This window comes from Amphiprion ocellaris, chromosome 11 (genome assembly GCF_022539595.1).
Source record: "Amphiprion ocellaris isolate individual 3 ecotype Okinawa chromosome 11, ASM2253959v1, whole genome shotgun sequence".
Classification (NCBI taxonomy): Eukaryota; Metazoa; Chordata; class Actinopteri; family Pomacentridae; genus Amphiprion; species Amphiprion ocellaris.
Window position 1 is genome coordinate 19,717,296 of NC_072776.1, and position 19,750 is coordinate 19,737,045.

Consider the following 19,750-nt stretch of genomic DNA (forward strand, 5'->3'; position numbering starts at 1 on the left):
AAAATACTGCACATCCATTTTCATTTTAGATTTCTCCAGAAAAAAAATACTAAAAAATACAAAAATTTGCCCCCTACACAAACTTTTTGTCAATTACCTAGCAAGTACCTCAAGGACTGCCATCCACATTGTTGTTTTTCACCATCAGGAGTCGTAGTCAAGTAGGCATCTATTAGTGTAGTTCAGGGCACACTGACATACACACTGCTAGAACAATGTGGTCATGCATTATGTGGTTCAGAACACTTCTGAATGACATCTGAACGGCTGAACCTCAATGTGTCCAAAACGTGTCCTGGCAGCATTAACGGCAGTATATTCACCATGTGTGTTGGATGCCCTGATAGTTATGTTAATACCAGGTAGGAACAGGGTCATAGAAATCACGGTAATTAACTCTCAAACCTAAACCACAGACATTTTACTGAGCTGAAGTGATGTAGAGCTTTCATCACATATTTTATCACTGCTCTGTGACATTCATTAACCCGGTCCTGAACCATCTTTCTTTTTGCTGCAAGGGAGAAACAGCATTTGCTCCTCCCTGGGAGACTGTGCTGCAGCTGCAGAAGCAACGGAGGCAGAAGTTTCGAAGAAAAGCAAAAGCAAAATAATACTAATTCTACTTCAGCTCTGAGCAAATAACAGTTCAATAAATCACTAATGATTTGCACTGAACCCAGAGGCAAACAAACTGCAGATTTACAGGTCACAGAATCTAATGGGTCACAGAAGACACATACTGATGTTTTAAACATTCAGTTTATGAGTCTTGTAACTCAATCTTTGCTGTCTAAAATGTCATGTTCAAATACTAAATGTTCTAAACTACCATAAAAGTGCCAAATTTGTTAGGATTTTAGTTTTTACTGTATTTGGAGTGGCCATTTGCTGACTTCTTGTGCCCTCTGGGCACTTCAGCTTTTCCATAGTTTGTTCCCTATAGTGAGGTGCATTCGTCGCAGTTTTTAACTTGTAATGCTAATACTGAAAGCAAGCGTTGACATGTTAACATGCCAGAATGATAATAATGACTCAAAATATTCATTCCATAATGTTATGCAGTACACTGAAGTGGAAACTAAGTCACAAATCATGGGCCAGAGTCTAAGACTTGACCATGTTCAAATGTTAAAGAGCTTCAAAAAATCATCAAGAGAAGTCAGCATTCAAGGGCAGTAGGATTTGTTGTCGACATCAAGTCCTTGGGCAATTCTTAGTGATATCACAAGAAAAACCAAGGATATCGCATTGTGCACTGTCTTTGATGCTGTGAGAGCTGGTCATTTTTCCATGCCTATAGGGCATATTATTTGACACCATTATACCTTTTCAAATCCACTGGTAAGATTTTGTCATCAAGATATATTTCATTGTTGGGTCACACTTTACAGTGGGCATGTGCACTAGGTTATCATTATATCATGTTTCACAGAGAACATGCCCAGATATGTTCAGACTTTTGCTTCCCATCTTACCCTTACTTTTTTTGTGACAGATTTCATGCATAATATACTTTTGTGTATTATTATGATTCTAATATAATTTAAAAGTTATAATACTTTGAGTATGCATTATGTATTGAGCACGCCACATTTCATCCCCTACAAAGCATATGATTTATCTTCACATTAAAGTTACAGATTATACATTGTGATCTCTCATCAACCCTCCAGACACCCTTCCACAGCTTCTAGGCCTTCGTTTTCCTTCACAGACACACATTCAGTACAATCAAAGCAACTGTGATTAGTAGAACATTCAACATTAAGTGCTACACACACATATACTACTCATCAATTCAAATAGCATTTACCAGGATTACATCATCATTTACATTCAGCACATCGTACTCAAAGAATATTACACTACAACGCTACCTGTGATAATCTATCTAAAGCTCACATTAAATGCCACCTTGGTCACCTTTGTTGTAGCACCATCTTCCGTGATAAATTCTCAAAGTAATTAACCCCCAATTGCCATGCATAAGCACTTCCTAATCTCCCAAATTAATCATTGTAATCAGATTCTCTTTTTCTGTGATCCGGACTTTTGTTTTACTCATTGTGCCTTTCACCTTTGTAATTCATTTTGCCATACTTTTTTCTTGAAATCCCCTCCGACATGCCCTATTTCACTTGCAAATAATTGTCTGGTTGTCAGACTGTGCTGGTGGAGAAAATACTGTCCTTTGGAAACTCTCCCTCTTTGTGTGCATATGATTACGAGTTCCATTTTATTTCAGCTGGGAGATGCTGTCGGCAGTTTGCTTTGTGGTATACACTAAGCTAAAGTCCCCTGACCAGGCTGTGAGTTCCAGCATGGAACAAAACGAGTATGCCCAACAGGAGTGGTAACAAAGGCATGACCTGTTTTAGGCTTGAGCTGTTTCTTCACTTGGCAAATGGACTCAAGCTAATGAGAGGCCAAGTTATTAGGTTGACTAAGTGCTTCCAGAATAATGCTAATGAAAGTTTTGAGCAATGCTGCATGGCCCAGGCACAAAAAAATGACAATAAAAGAACAAAGTCCATGTGGGAAAAAGTCATATTATTTTATATTTGAACACCATAAGGATTATGTTGCTTGTCCTGGACAGATTTTGCTATTCTTAGATTAATGCATCACCCCAGGGTAGGACAAGTCCTGTCTGTCAGTCAGCTGAATGCGTCATGATAATGGAATCCACTCTGAATAGAAGTACAACTGAACGCACCTGACACACAGGTCAGAAACGTACTGTGTTTCCAACAAAGGATGGCCTGCTAATGTTCCCACCTAAAGGGGCATTGTAACGATGTGGACATGAAAAGGATGATGGATTGTGCTTTCCTGAGCCATATGCTGTATAATTTCAGTCCTAAATGCAGTCTCAGTTAACCAGTTTTAGAAACCTATTAATGAAGCTGGAAGTGGATTAAACTACAGTCTGACATCTGCTGCAGTGTCCGAGTTCACTAATACCCACCAAATACATTCATCTGTTCTCATTTACATTTTAAAAAAATAAATGCTGTTATGACTTTAGTAGGAATCACCTAAAAGTTTTCCCTTTTTAATTTCTGATGCTGAAAGGGAAGGAAAACAAAATTGTGAATGTCGCCTGTTGTGAAAGCCTTGAACTCCACTGCTTGAGGCACAAACACTGAATTTAACACCAATTGAGTTAGGAAAGGATTCACTACTCATGTTTTCACTTTGCCAAACACCTTTAACTGCTCGATACCCATTTTTCTCTGGGCAACAAAACGGTGATGGCATTAATCTTCCAATAAGGTACTGTACCCTCCAAAAAGCATCTCTCTCTCATCCACCACTGAATTAATTCGCCAGTATCTCAAGACTGAAGGACCATTTAACAAATCCTCTTTTGATTCTAAGTAGCTCCTTAATGCATCGGTCCCTTCTTGCTGCAGCCATTTCCAATTAATCCTCCTGCATTATGCATGATTACATTAAACAATCCAATAAATTGATATGGAGTCTCTGGCTATGGAAGGACTCTGTTAATGGATATAAAATGGAGTCTGAGATGAATTCATTATTTCACTTATTGTTCCAAAAGGTAACATGCTTGGTCTGGGTGACACTTTCATCTTAGTTGGCCAATTCACCACACATCTCTACCTTTATGTTTGTGTCCATTAAGGCTCAATAGTGGAACTAAATTGCAGCATGCTTTAGTGCTGGATGAATTCTATTAACACCCTCCATATCGATCAAGTCAAGCAGCAGTTGTCCCAGGGTATGAGACTGCATTAGGAGGAATTAGACAATGAAATTACTGATCCTGCAATGTTAGTTAAAAAGTTCCTTTCTATTAAGACATGCAGTCTCAGCAGCTGTAATGCTGATTCATCCATTCCTTATTATCTCCCCAAAGTCATGTCATGGTTACTAGGGCACAGCCAGAAAGCTGTATGACAAATGTGAGCATGCTAAACATAAGACTGTGACAAGGTCTGATCCGAGGACAGCATGGGGCTTCTGATCCCACTGATGAGGACTTAAACACTACTGGACTCTTCAACATTATAATAAGCTGCACTCTGTGGGGGTGTCTTCACTCAACCTTGGTCCACAACTTTGAAACGGCCCATTTTTTGTGGAAACTTACATTGCATATTGTTAATTTCCTGTTTAAAGAAATCATTCCCCATTTTAAGGAATACACTCTGTATTCTTACCAAGTGCTTTATGTGAAAATCACTATCATGGATCAATGTTAACTGTGGAGCATAATTGGTAATCATACCTCCCTGATTAAATCTGAAGTAACAAATCTGAGTGTTATTTTAACTCCTACTGAAGTTTCATCTCAGAAACAAAGCCAGGGTATGACCATTCTTGATGCAGCAGCAAGCTAAAAAAAATCATTCCTGTTTTCATTACGAATAGACTGAATGATTGTGTTGCATTCTTGACTGGCCTTCCCAAAATGTCCATTGAGAATCTGCAAGTTTTTCAGAATTCTGCTGCTACACTACTAACGAAAACAAAGAAAAGTGAACACATCACTTTAGTCTTGGCAACACTGCACTGGCTCCCTGGATCTTACAGAATTGATTTCAGATTCCTTTTACTTGTATACAAAGCGCTAAACGGCTTAGGACCGGCCTACATCACAAATTTCCTGCTGCCTTACGTCCCATCACGAGCTCTTAGATCTTCTACAGCTGGCTTACTGGCTACCCAAAACCACATCGCATTGGATATTTGAGATGCAGCTTTCTCCAGCTGTGCTCTCAAGCTGTGGGGTAGCCTACCCAAAAATGTCAGAGAGGCAGGCTATGTTTAAACTTTTTATCGGCACTTAAAAACACATCATTTCAGCTTCCCTCCCTTTAGAATTTTGACATGATATACGTGATTTATGGTGATGGGTTTTGTATTATTTGATTTTTTTATATTATAGCACTTTGAGCTACATGTGTGGCATTAAAGGTGCTACAAAATACATTATTATTAGTAATGGTATTTCAGTGAGAGAAATAAGTGTCATGATTTTGGTCATATATAGAAAAACAATCAGTCTGTAATTTCTGGAAGAGACAGAATATCAGTTTAAAAAAATCCAGAAAAACTTTTTTTCTTTTTAAATTTACATAATGTGTTTTTCTGGTTGTAAATTAATTTCCAATTGATCAATGAAAAAAAGCATTTGATCCCCATTCTACAAGCAAGATTTCTGGCTTCCACAGATTGGTTAATACGCAGGGGAACAAATCAATGTTCCCTGTAATTTTTCATGAGTGTGAGCAAACACACAAACTCCCTGAGCGTCCCTTGGACCACTGTGAGCAACATCAGATGTGTGCACTGTGGTCACACCAGCATCACATCCATTCAAGTTACATGGTTCATTAAAAGAATCAAATTACAGCATTTACATTTCTGTTAAAACACTTTGTCAACAGGAGCCAGTTGAAGGCTGCAGTGATTTTAGTGACACTACAATGTATAAGAGTGAAGTTATTGAATATTTGTCTCTCTTTACTGTTGCAGCGGTTTTGCAAATTGCAGACGGACCCTGTTCACTCCATAGACACCAATGTTATTCCTGTAGCTTGAAAGACAGCTACTTTTGATAAAACTGGGCTTGTAGCACATTGTCTGCCTTGCAACAATGGGAAAGAGGCACCGTTTATGTTTTGACAACCTATATCTAATGAGTTATTGATGCTGGAAGTCAGAATCTGTGAATATCTTTCCAACTTTACTGAACTTGGGGCCACTACCACCTAAGGAGTGATATATTTAATTTTGAAAAAAGCCATACTTAAAGCTTTAAGTGCTTTATTAACACGGAACTAAAAATTTTGTATTGTTTTATTATCACAGGTTCTGTCTGAAAAGAGGTGGCATCATTTTAAACAGTGAAATCAAACTAATAAAATGTAATGACCAACCAGTGAGCAATACTGGATTCTGCAAAAACATAAACAACTTTTTAAAAATCTAAATCTATCTTATCTTAACACAGTTAATGTATTAACTTATTTTTGTGTGTATGCATGTATTTATTGATTTATTTAGTACTGTTAACATATCAGAGTTCTGAGTGAGTTTTTCTTAAAATAGGCAAAGGCCATTTATTGATTACATATAGGCTCTTAAATGTTTATTAAAAACTAAAAAGCATTTAAAAAAAACAACTTAGGCATTTATTGAGTCACTAAAATACTGTAGAGTACAGACCACATCAGCATGATTATAAGCATCCTCTGGTAAATGAACAACCAGATACTGATGTCTCTCACCATATGGACTTCAGGAGATGACTGGGGGATGATAAACTGTGACCTACTGGTTGGGTTCTCTCTGTTCTCATGTTTCTTACATGTTTGTCCCCTGACAGTCGGGTCCTAATGTTTTTTGAGCAACACACCATACTATGACGTTTTTACAATGATGGTTCTACTATGGAACCAGTTTGACATGTTCAGGTGTTCTTTGTGTGAAAATTTCAGGTATCAGAAGGTGGTTTTCAACTTTCTTTGTTAACTTTCTGCTTCAACTTTAAATTAAATTTCCTTGACTAACCCAGCCCTCTGGACTTCCAGTAAGCTGTGTTCCTATTGGCTGTCCAGGTGGCTGCTTGGTGTTATTAGGAACACCTGAGCAGCTCAGTGTCTTCCTGCTTTATTTAGCTGCAGACAAACATTTCCTCTGCTTCTCTTCACCACAGAACCGGGTTTGGCTCTGTTGCTTCAGTTTGTTCTTTAGGCGTTGGCTTGCAGCTTCCAGCAGTAAAATCGTCTTTAATGTGTTTCTTGGTGTGTTTTAGGGCTTTGTACTGGATAGTTGTCTTGGTAAAGGTGGTTCTTTAGCCACAGTTGGCACATGGTGCTAATGTGTGCAGTGATTAGTGGATTTGGTGCAGCTGAGTTGTGTCTTTATCTTGGCTGTAGTGAGTCTTTAGAGGTTTTTGGTCAGACACATTCTGTATTCTTGTTTGTGAACCAACGTTGGTTGTCCAGAAGGTAAGAGTTCCTGTCCTGATTCTCTGTTCTCAGAGGTTCTCTGGTAGGCTGCAGGAGACTTTAGCATTTGGGTTGTACTAGTTTGGTTTTTGTAAGGTTTCATTTGGACGACTATCTTGAGGCCCCTCCATGTGGTTTAGTGAGGTTTTCTGGAACAGTTCTACAAAGCAACCTGCAGCAGAAGAGACTTTGAGAGTTTTTAGGAAGTTCTGGAGACCAGACTTTAGAGCAGCAGAAACATTTGTCAGCAGTTTGAGCAGGAGAAGGTGAGCTTCAGAGTAGAAATGAGACGGAAACCTTCTTGACCCGTGTGGTGAGGTCCTGTACCAACAGTTTGAGCAGGTTGTGAAGAGTCTGTACTTCTTTGGTCTAAAAGCACAAGAATCGACTCATTAAAGGAGAAAATGGGAGATATTGTTGGTTCTTCTGTCACTCTGCAGTTTCCTTAGACTGAATATCAAGTTTATATTTTAAATGATTTATCATGTGAGCCCAAGAAGACTTCAATAAACTCCCTCCATCCCCTGGACACAACATATTTTATTACCATGTTAATTCTTTTTTTGTTGTTTGTTTTTGAGTTTTACTCATAGTTTTAGCATAGTTTTTTTTCTCTTTGCTTGTTTAGTTTTGTAATCTGTGTAAAAGGTGCTAAACAAATAAAGCTGAATTGATAAACTGAATAATTGACTAACTGATGATTGTGACAACAGAAGTATTTTCATTGTGATTTAAGGGTTTGTTTCATTTTTAAGGTTGGGGTTAAAATCTTGACAGAAAAAAAGATTAAAGAAACTACAGTAAAAAAGCAATTAAATCAAAGGAAAAAAACATTTAATATAATAAAACTTTTAAAAAGAATTACACATTAAATACAATTAAATTATATTAGACAAAATGTTGAATTAGATAATTAAATGGAAGATACAAAGCATGTAATTATGAAATTAAACAAAACTTTTTAAACAAAAATATTAAACATTAAAGATGAAATATTTTAGATAATTAAACATTTAAAAAATACAATTAAACAAGAATATTACACATTTAGAAAAATACAAAACATTTAATTAGATTATTAAACCTTTAAAAGTCAAAACATTTAATTAAAAAATTAAATGTTTAATTAGAAAATAAAATCTTAAAGACAATAAAACTTTAAATAGGAATTAAACAGAAAATAAAATGAAGCATTAAAAAAAGAAAATTAAACATTATAATGTGGTAAAACATTTAAAAAGAAAAACAAAGATTTAATCGAAAAATTAAACATTTTCAAACAAGCCGATAAAACATTTGAAAAAACAACAATTAAACATTAAAAACAAAACATTTCGAAATCAGATCAGACATTAGAACAGAATAAAAGGTGAGAAAAGAGTAAAACTAAACATTTAAGAAGAATCAAACTAAAGACAAAACATTTGAAAAGGCACCAGTTAAACTTTAGAAGCTCAAATTAAACAGAAGAAACAATAAAATGATCAAAAGAGCAAAAACAGATAAAGGCATTAAAGTGTTTTCTAGTCTGAAATGAAAACATCAAGTTGTTTCTTCAAACATTTCCTCTTTCTATGTTCTTGGTTTGATTGTGGACAGATTTACTAAGAACTCATTTCAGAAAACTGCTTTCCAGATAAAGTCTACTAGTAGTTGAAGGCATCGATCAAACTAATGTTACCTTCTGATCTCCACAAACTTTACTGTTCAGTGAAAAGAATCAAAGTTTGTTGAGGATTTCTAAAAAACCCACAGGTGAAGGTCTGAGAAGAACTCAGATGGATGGTCTAAATGTGAAATCAAGACTCATGGTCACAAGTTTTAAGGCTTCTGTTAACCAGAAAGTTCAAACTAACAGAGAAGTACTGAGAAACTTCTAAAACTTCAGTCCTCAGACTGTCTGAAGGTTCAAAGTAACAGAGAACTACTCAAGAACTTTTAGGATTTCAGTCCTCAGACTGTGGAAAGGTTCAAACTAACAGAGAACTACTCAGGAACTTTGAAGATTTCAGTCCTTGGACTGTCTGAAAGTTCAATCTAACAGAGAACTACTGTGGGACTTAGAAAATTTCAGCCCTCAGACTGTGTGAAAGCTCAGGTCCTGAGGACTCGGGAGGTCTGGAGGCTTGGAAAGTCTTGGAACTGAGGGTTCCACCCTCCAGCACAAAGGCTGAAGTCCAACCTCCTGAGAAAAACGGTCGAGTCAAGACTTGAGTTTAAAAAAAACTCGAAAACGCCAAAAAATAGATGATAAATGCGCAAAAAAAAGAAGAATTAGTATCTGAGCGAGTAGCTCAGGAGGATAAGAAGAGGACTACCAAGCGGATGGTCGCAGGTTCAAGACCCGCCACAGGCCTTTTTCTTTCTTTGTCTTTGTCAGGATTTTGAGAAAATTTAAGAAGTGTCTGGTCTTGAACCAGCGACCTGCAGCTCCATAGGCAAATCCTTAACTCACTGAGCTACAGATCAGATAAAAAAACATGATTTCGTCGTCCCTTTGGCATCGTAGTTTCCAAGTGACCACACGGGCGGAGCTAAGGTGGAGTCTGGGTGGAGTCAGGGCGGAGAGTAGGCGGGGAGATGGGTGGCGGCCTCCCCCCTCTACTCCCCCACCTCCCCCCACAACCCACCACACCTTCCCCCGCCCGACGAGTTCTTCGAGTCTCGACAGGTTTTCCCAAGTTTCTTGAGTTTCCACCAGGTCGGAGGCAGAACAAGTTGTCATGAAGAGGTGTTGAAGTCGGCCAGGATGGACTGACTTTTTACAGCGACTAGAAGGAAGACGACTAGAAGAGCAGGTCTTTAACCACCATCCATAAAATCCATGGAGTCGCTCCACAGAAATGAAGGGAGGTCAACTTTTATCAACCTCCATCCAGATGTTCAATTAGCACCGCAAACCTTTAGTATGACACTTTATTATCATTTATTAGGACTTTCATGGAATCCACCAGGAGATTTAGTTTTTGTTGAGAAACTTTACTCTTGTCGTTGTGGGACTGCAATATTTAAAACTGTTCCTTCTATTTGACCTCATGTTTATTAGTTTTAGTGGAGAAAGTTTGAATTGTCGATTAGGCTCTTAAAAACTAAATAATAAATTGGATTAGTCAAGAGGTTTAAATTTCTTACTTTGTCATATTTTAAATATGACAAAAAAATATAAAAATAAAGCATCTTGAGACAATTTGACCTGTAACTGGCGTAAATAAAATAGAATTTAAATTGTATGTATCTTGTAATGTTGGAGTAATTCAGCCATAGATGTTGGAAAACACATTTTCTTTGTCCATTAATCTGTCGTTTTCTCCAGTAATTCATTTCTTGTTTTGGTTTATAAAATGTCAAGCCCAAATATATTCAGTTTACTGTCATAAAAACCAAAAAGATTTACATTCATGATGCAGGAATCAGGCAGTTTTTCACTTTTTATCTTAGTTTAGTCAGAAAGATAGTTGATAATGTGTGAATTGTTGCAGCTTGTGAGGCGTAGAAGGTTTTAATCTTTGGGGCCGAGTGTCAAAAAACATTTAGAAACCATCATCAACAAAACACTCAAAGATCTGAAAATCATTAAAGGGAAATCCAACTTTTGCATGACAACGTCTAATTAAAGGACATTTATTTCCAATGTAAATGTGTGATATTCATCCTCTGGAGCTTTCTCTTCACATCATCTTCCACCTGGACTGGTTTGGTCGGGAGCATGTGCAACAAACATTTGAAAAACTGCACTTTAACATCAATGAATGACACTGAAGTTTAATCTCTACATAAATGAGACTGAGTCTGGATGTGCTGCTCTGTCATTAACTCTTAAGTTTAGGGAAAGTTCAAACAAAGAGGACAGTTCAGAGAAGACTTGAGAATGAGCTTATTTTGAACAAACATCTCAGACTTTCTGAGCTTCAGCACCTACAGCAAGATATTTTAACAACAAGCAACTCAAGAGATCCACAAGTTGGACAGAGTTAGCTTTAGCTGAGCCAAAGAACATGTGGGACGCTAACCTAGCAAACATTTCAGACTTTTCTCTGTGAATTCTGAGAAATAATTTACTATTTAATGACAGAGCTACATATCTTAACTCAGTCTCATTAAAACAGACTCTAATTCAGTGTCATTCATCCATATTAAAGTGCAGTTACCCAAAATGTTTGTTGCATGAGCTCCAACAAAACCTGTCCAGGTAGAAGGTCACTTTGACAAACAGGAAGTGGAAGATTCCAAGCAGATTTATAGAAGGGGGAACCGGACTGTACTAAGTGTGGTCGAGTATAGAGGGGTGCTTTGTGGGTTTTTAAGGCTGATAATGATTATTAGTGAGACATTTGGAGTAGATATTCATTTGCAGTAAATGAAAGTATTTAAAATCTTGGAGTTAAACTTAGAAGAACACAAACTCTAACAGAAAACTTTGTTGACACGTTTTTGTTTTGTTTACAGATGTTAAGTTAAAGGAGATTTATTCGTTACGTATAACCAATCAAATCACTCCAGAAGACAGAGCGACCACAGGTAGATTAAGGTTCAGAGCCAAAGTAGCACCATTTTTAAATGTATTTATTACTGTAAATCAGTAAAAAATAAAATACTGATAATCAGTAAATCAGTCAGCCCACAATTACTACAATTCTACAATGTATGTCTCTTTCCTTTGACTTATTTGTACAATATACGATGTATATGATGGCGTTTTTTCATACCAAAGGCTAAACTATGATGTTTTCTAAGAGACATATGATGCTACTCTGTTTGTTCTGGCCCTGGGCCACTGCACTCCTCCTCTGTTGTTTTCTGGATTGTACTCAGCTGCATGCCTTCGTCCACCCGGCCTCCGTTGACTCGTTCCGCCTGCCGTCTCTGGAGCTGAAGCTGGATTGGAACAGACCAAAGTACAGTCCAATCACGATGCCAGCTGCCTCTCAAAAGGCTCCTTCATCTGGCAGGTGGCAGCACTTCTTCTGAGGGGAAGCTGAGCTGGCCCGGCAGAACTTTGGAGATGTGTTCCAGTGGTTGGTGGATGTGTGGGGAGATAGAGAGGGACCTTTGAATTGTTCAGAAAGGAAAACAGGAAACCCATTGGTAGTTTTAGTTTAGGGTGCTACTGTGGTGTGTATTTGGGTTTGAAGAGGTGAACAGGAAGAGTTTTCTTTCGTCGTGATTATCTTTTACTTTGTTCCTGGTTGGAATGCCCATCAGTGTCAACATGAAGTTCACTTTTAGTTCTGTTTATTTATTTTTATTTTACTAACACCCATTTGCTTTTAACCCCCTCACATGTTGTGTTGTTGTAAACTTACTCTTTCAAATAAATTCTCGTCTAACCCTCTGGAAACCAGCATTTGGACTGTTTTTGTGTTGCTCCTCACCTACTGACAGCTGTGGACTAAAGGCTATACTGTGACGTTTTTAGAGTGACATGCTATACTATGATGTTTGTTGGGCGACACGCTATACTATAGGCTTTTTCAATTGGCATATTACTGACTTTTTTTGTTTTATTTTGTTTTTTTTAGCAACATATAAGAATTCGAACAGTTTTAAAAGTTACTATACTTTTACTTGTGCAATGAAATTATTATTCTATGGCATTTTTTAGATGACATATTATACTCTGATGTTTTCTTGAATAACATACTATTTTGACAATATACTGCACTATGACATTTTTTGAACCACGTATCATACATGACAATTTTAGGCAACATCCTATCATTTTGCGCTTTTTGAACCACATAATAAGCTATGTTTTGTTTTTTTTCTTGCCAACATGCTGTACTATGAACTACAGGCCATACTATGTTATTCTTGAGTAAAGCATACTCTACTTTGACATTTTCTGAACTACATCCTATACTATGGCGTTATACACAGAGTGCTTTGGTTACATGTTGATTTATAATCTAGATTTTTTTCTGTTTTGTTTTTTGACGGGATTACCACAGACCTGACTGTGAACACCGTTGACACTCACCTCAGGGAGACGCTGCCTAAGATCTCAAGGCTGCTTGGTTGTGGTCTTTCTGGTACGTACTCTTCCAAGATGAGCCGGGAAGTTTAACACTGATGGAATGACACCAGGTCTAAGCCGACAAACTTCCAATTCCTCTTCAACCCATAGTCTCTGGGAAACCTTCATGGAGTAAGAAAAGTAGACAGAGAAGTAATTAAGTCTGTACACAACATATTAAAAAGAAATCATGCTAATAAATTAAGTACAAAGAACCAAATTCGCCAATATACTGGAGACCAGAGCTATTTAATTTGATAAGTATAACCTTGTTTAGTAACATTTCAATTATTTGAGAGCAGTCCTAAAGAACTGCCTGTAATCCCAGTCATCACCTATGAAAAGTCATTCCAAGTTTCCTTGTCTCAATCGTACAACGCAGTGTGTAACTGTATGCAGCACAGTGAGCCGGCATACTTGTTTCCGTTTTCACGCCGTCTACATCAATGGAATGCACTGAAACTTTTCCCCCACTAGCTTAGCCTCGCTGTAGCACGCAGCTCAAAGGGGCGTGTCCTATCTACTCATTCATATCTATGAGAACAACGGTAGCTGCACATAAGGACGCCTGACGTTGATTAGCTGCATAAATACCATTATATACAGTCTATGGTAAATACGTATGTGAATCGCATCATTGGCTGCAGCAGCCAGTCACCGGTCACTCACTGACTCACATTGAAAAATAGCACAGAATGAATTGTTACGTGTTTATTTTATTTATAATTTAGGTTGGATTTTTTTTTTGTGCGTAGCGCAGATTTTCTGTGCGCGGAGACCGTGTCAGCAGTGCACAGGCGCTCAGCTTAGAGGGAACAGTGGACCAAATACTTATTTACCTCACTGTATTATTATTATTAGTGTTCTGTCTGTGGTTTAAATATGAATATGAATAAAAGTAGTTAAATATGTTAAACAAAGAAAATTTAGGGTGTTAATTGATGTGCTATCTTTAAACAAATCCCAGCCAGCTTTTTCTCCACATCAGTCTAACTGAGCTGAGCTACGTGGTTATAGCTATATATTTAATAGACATGAGTTTGCATTTGCGACTGAAATTCTAGACCATATGGCTTAGTAAAGCACAGTCTATAATTTTCCAAGCTGCACAGCTTTTTTAGGTCCACATCAAGCAAATGAGTATACAAATTCTCAAAATCTTAAACTAGTCCTTGAAGCTACCAAAATAATGAAACAAGAACAGCACACAGAGAGTGCAGTACTCCTCCAAGGCTGCTCAGTCGACCCGATAAGTTCGGTAGATTTGTAGTAGGATTGCAATCATGTGATTGTAGCATTTACTTGTTGTCATAGTTACAGTCACACTGTGCCGCTATCTCACAATGATACAGAAATGTTTAACAAATCCTTGGATCCAGACTATAAGCCACATCACTGCCAAAATGTAATGAGGTGGTTCTGAAAATTTCATCCAAATCCGTTAGTCCATTTGTTGCACACAGACACAAACAGAAGGACAAACGTATGCCGATCATCACGTAACTCCGCTGCGTTCCTTGGCGGATGACTATTCTCAAGCTGAAAATAAACAAAAAATAAAAACACACTCCTTACAGTCCGGAAAAGAAATTAAATCATGTTCAAACTATAATAAGGACATCCGAATCTTGAATCACATTGTGCTTGACTTTTTTCGCAGTTATTGTGTGTACACAGCTATGTAGCTTTATAAAAACTATGATTGCTCACCACATGGCTGTGGCATTTTATCGTTAATAACTTCATCACGGGCTAATGCATTACTTATCCAAAAGAAACTCTGTGACCCCTGCATCCTGTTTGAATCTTTCTGTTTTACATTTGCTGTGCGAGGATGTGAGCGAAGGCCTTTTGAAGCAACCTCTTTTGTGAGTTGTTTGTTCTTAATGGGTTTCATTGTTTGCTTTAGAGAGCTTTTTACCATCTTGTGTAGAAGACTGGAGTGTAAAGAGTGGAAGAATGCCATTACATTTAATTAGCCACTGCAAAGTTAGAACTACTCATCGCCTAAGACAGAACATTTGGTGAATTTGTACTTGCATAATCTTTCTGGGTAACAAATACAATGTGAATTTTGTACAAACAGAATATATTTAGCATGTAGTGCATTGGTTCTTCTTTTGCTCAGTGGTTGCCCCTCTGACTGTGATGTCAAATCATGAATCTGTAAGTACAGCTGTAACGCTATAGGACTTGAAGCATCTATGAAGTATCTCATCCAGGGAATGGAGTCTAGGTACTGGACTGACTCTCATTCAGAAGGTGGGTTCAGTTGTGAGACACTCACACATTCACTGATGATTGTAATCTTATGTTCTGTATACCAGACACTTGAACACACTAAATTAGTAGACTAGATAGATAGATAGATAGATAGATAGATAGATAGATAGATAGATAGATAGATAGATAGATAGATAGATAGATAGATAGATAGATAGATAGATAGATAGATAGATAGATAGATAGATAGATAGATAGATAGATAGATAGATAGATAGATATGCTGATGTGTCATACAGTTACTAGATGTAGTAATGATCAAACTTCATTTAAAAAACAATAATGGCAAAGGTCATCTCACCTTACCCAGAGAGCTAAATTTAGCCCAAACCATGACATCTCCTCATATATAACCAAGTTGTATTGGTACATAGGCCAAGCAGCAACCTTTGGGTCTAAGCAATGAAGCCAGCAAGACACTGCAGTTCCTTAAATGGCCACTTGACACTAACTCCAAAAGAGAGTCAATTCTTATAGCACCTCATGTTAAGATACCCAATTTTAAAGCAGAAAAAAAAATAAAAAAGGTTTACAGCATGAAAAAAAAAACAATTATAGTCAGTAAAGTTGATTTCTCCATCCATGACAACTATACAGAGAGTGATTTTTTAAAATATAAAACTCAGCTGCTTAAACTAAATTGAGGCTTACAGCTATGCATAAAAAAGGGCATGGCAGTTTTGAGTGACAAATGATTGCCTTCACCTCCGCGCCACCTCTTTGCTCATTTTTGGATTAGTCAGGAGTTGGAAGGAGGCAGGCATTGCCAAGATGGTCATCACACTGAGCTTTAAAACCGCTCCTCAGGAAACCTATGATTGATGTCATGGCGAGTTCATGCATCTTTATAACCAGCCAATAACCTAAAGCTAAGTAAACTTTTAACATAGCATTGTCACATTATAAAAGGATCAGTTGTTCACTTTTCTACAGTGATTTTTACATGTTTACTCAGCATATATCCTGCTGCTGATACACACAGCAAGGTTTGACAATGAAGAACATATATGACAATTTTTGTTGGAGAATTTGTTGAAATAAAAAGAAGGCATGCTACTTAAGAAAAAAAAATGCTCATGCAGGCTGGGTAGTATTGTGTTGGCATTAGCATAAAATTAAAACAAAAATGTATCCTCAAATGTTAACAAAAAATGGTGCAATAATATACTTAGAGTTTTTGTACTTGTATTATCAAATTGAATAAACTTTGGATCTCCTCATTTAATTTATTGTGACCAACTGGGATCCATCACATTATACACTGCATTTTCTCCTAAAACCATTATCATGATATTCACAGCGAGATGCGGAGAAGAAGAATAAAATACAGAGTGTGCATGCCAACAACTATGTGGAGACTTTACTACAACAAAGTATCTCCTCCAGGCCATCATCATGAGCACTCCTGCTGTCTCTCCTCTCATTATACTGCCCCTGTCTCTCCTCACCCTCTCCTACCACTCCCTGTCTCTTCCTTTAGGATTGTCAACCACCTCCTTTGTTGCACACGGGCTATTAGGGCCTCATAACTGTCAAGAAACCTGTGGCTTGCCTGGAGCCTTACACTCTGCCGTACCCCTTGTGGTGAATCTAACTCACTTCCAGCTGCTCCAAAGATGTACTGCAGGCAAGAAAACTGAGTCAGTCAGATGGTGCATGAATAAAACTCCATACTATAAGTAAGCAGAGATGTAAAACTGCATCAAAGTTGGAACAAATTAACTTTGAAAAGCGAAAAAATACCTTAAAGGCAAAGCATGCAACTTTGAATTAAATTGATTTCATCCTTCAAGTTATTGCGTTGGTCACTGGAATGTTTCTGGATGCATCAAGTGTAGTTAGTTGATCTGAAGATCCAGTCTGATGAGCCTGGGGATTGGAGGACACTGTATGATCTAAATGCATATTCTCTTTAATCTGGATGAGTGGTAATCTGAAGTAAAAACACAATGACGAGAAAGCAAAAAATATTTTACTGCATACTTATCATATTATATGTAAAGGTGAGACATCTTCTGGCAATATACACCATATAACTATGTTAAATACATGCTTTCAGAAGTTCAATGTGGAAAAATGCCTCAGTTAATTTATACATTTCATTCACAAGTCTCTTTAATGCTAAGCTAAACCCGTAGCTCGTTATGTGTTCTCCTGCTTTGCTTTATTATTCAATTAGCCAGTTGAACTTTGGTTTGCATCATCAGTCAATGAGCCTAATTAATCCCTCTCCTTTGTCTTGTCCAATCACTAACCTGTGCCCTCTTTACAGCTAAGCTGCTCTGGTATTTTTTGCCAGCAACCATAAATACATGACTCATATAAATAGCATATAAAATATGTTATATTGTAACAGATTGAAAAGCACCTCTACAAAGATATAAGAATGCTGCTTTTTTATTTTAACATAAGAAAAATATATTGTTACATTTAGGTCTATTTAGTTCTCTGAAACACTTACTTTTAAGTGTACTCAAGCTTATAATGGTACAGCGAACTGAATACATGCTTACATATAGAGCAGGTCTGAGGTAACTGGCATTTTATGACAACAATGTGACAGATCTGACTTTAATTACATTCGTCCTCCAAAATACAAATTCTACAATATGTTTACATTGTTTAGCTTTAGTGTTTCCCTGTAAAGAGCCATTTCACACTGCAAGACCTACAGTTCCAATAACTGTAAATGAATCCCTTGTAAAGCTTGGCAGGGAATGAATGCATTTATAAAACAATGCAGCGGGATGCGTTGGTGGAGTGATGCTGCTTTAGGCACTGATGAAACATCAACTTTGATCCAGAAAGTCCATTTAGACAAACAGATCAATGACTTTGGTGGTTTAACAGGCCCATCAAAGACACCAAACTTTATCTCAGAGGCTGTATTTTTTTTATTATTCACTGCAACGACTGCAATAAAACCAGTAGAAATACAGCATCAAAATTGTTATTAAATCTTCCAGGCACTTCTGGTTTCATGTTTGTGATTGGTGAATGCAGTGCTTTGCCAGATAGAAATGTGTTGTGCAGTAAGCTCAAGTAAGCTTAACATTTTTACTGGGCTTTTTTTGTATCTAGTATTTCTTTTCCAGGGCTGCACAGTGGCTCGGTGGTTAGCACTGTTGCCTTGCAGCTAGAAGATCCGCGGTTCGCATCCCGACCTGGGCCTGGGATCTTTCTGCATGGAGTTTTCATGTTCCCTCTGTGCATGCGTGGGTTTTCTCCAGGTATTCCGGCTTCCTCCCACAGTCCAAAAACATGCTGAGGTTAGTTTGTAACTCAAAATAGTCCATAGGTGTGAATATGAGTGTGACTGTTTGTCCCTATGTGTAGCCCTGTTGACTGGTGACCTATCTAGAGTGTTCCCCGCCTTCATCCTAAGTCAACTGGGATAGACTCCAGCCCCCCATGACCTTAATGAGGATTAAGCGGTGTATAGATGATAGATGGATGGATTTCTTTTCCAGTTTGAGTGAAAGGGCTGCACTCTTTTGTACAGAGTGGCGACGTAAAGAGACGCCATTATCTGTATCTGTGCAACCAACAAAATGATTTGTTTCTGGACCATAAATCGGACTGAAGACCAAATGTTTGAAATGCACACAGTTGTGCATTACAGATCTGGATACTTTGTTCAGATCTCTGTCTCTGATTAGTATGGCCTTGAGCAATTTGCAGACAACACCAGTTGTTGGGCTGACAGTAAAATGCTCTGAATAATACTGGATGTTTTGTAAATGTTGTTTTTCTGGAGGTGCGGATAAGTCCATTCCTATCTTCACGAATCACTTGTTGTTGTCATCCAAACTTGTTGCTATCTGCTTGAACACCCAAAAACAGGTGGTAGGGTGTTGATGGACGCCAAATCAAAATTCCATGAAAACCTGATGCTGATACATTGTCCATCTTAAATGGACAATTTTTTTCATTATTTCAACTGTTTTTAAATGGAGAGTATTAACATTTATAAATAGAAACTACAGCTTCATTTTGATGCATAGCTTGCAGAGGTTTGAAAGAAATCCAGCTGCCACAGAAAGTTGTTGCCTCCTCCTCTTTGATGCAAGAGTTTCCTTCAGTGACAGCCAGGAATGGTCAACTCTCAGTCTGCTGTATGCCGACTTGGTGGAGGAGACTACAGAATTGGAAAAATAAACTATTTTAATTTCTTGTGGCATAATTCACAGAACATATTGCCTCATGCATAGAAATTTTCTTTTTTATTTCTCCCAAAAATTGCAAACAACTTTGGGTCAAACAAATATCTGTTTCCAGCTCATTTTATTGTGGTTTTTCGATTATCATATTTAGATTTCAGTACATCATACACTGTTTGCGGTCTGGATCAGGTATAATGTGTTAATTCACTCTACAGGTATCAATCAGTTTTTATGCATAAGCAAAAATTTTGTGTTCACACTGTGTATACTGAGGAAAGGACGTCATCACTGAATGTAAATATGTC

General features: G+C 37.5%; 1 long non-coding RNA gene across 1 annotated transcript; it reads right to left on the reverse strand.

The window, feature by feature from the left end:
• Positions 1–11,536: 11,536 nt before the first annotated feature.
• Positions 11,537–13,126, reverse strand: LOC129350067 (uncharacterized). Its single transcript, XR_008603289.1, has 2 exons — positions 12,964–13,126; positions 11,537–12,033 (listed from the first exon to the last, which is right to left on the reverse strand). It is a non-coding gene; the product is annotated as an uncharacterized LOC129350067 (long non-coding RNA).
• Positions 13,127–19,750: the final 6,624 nt, after the last annotated feature.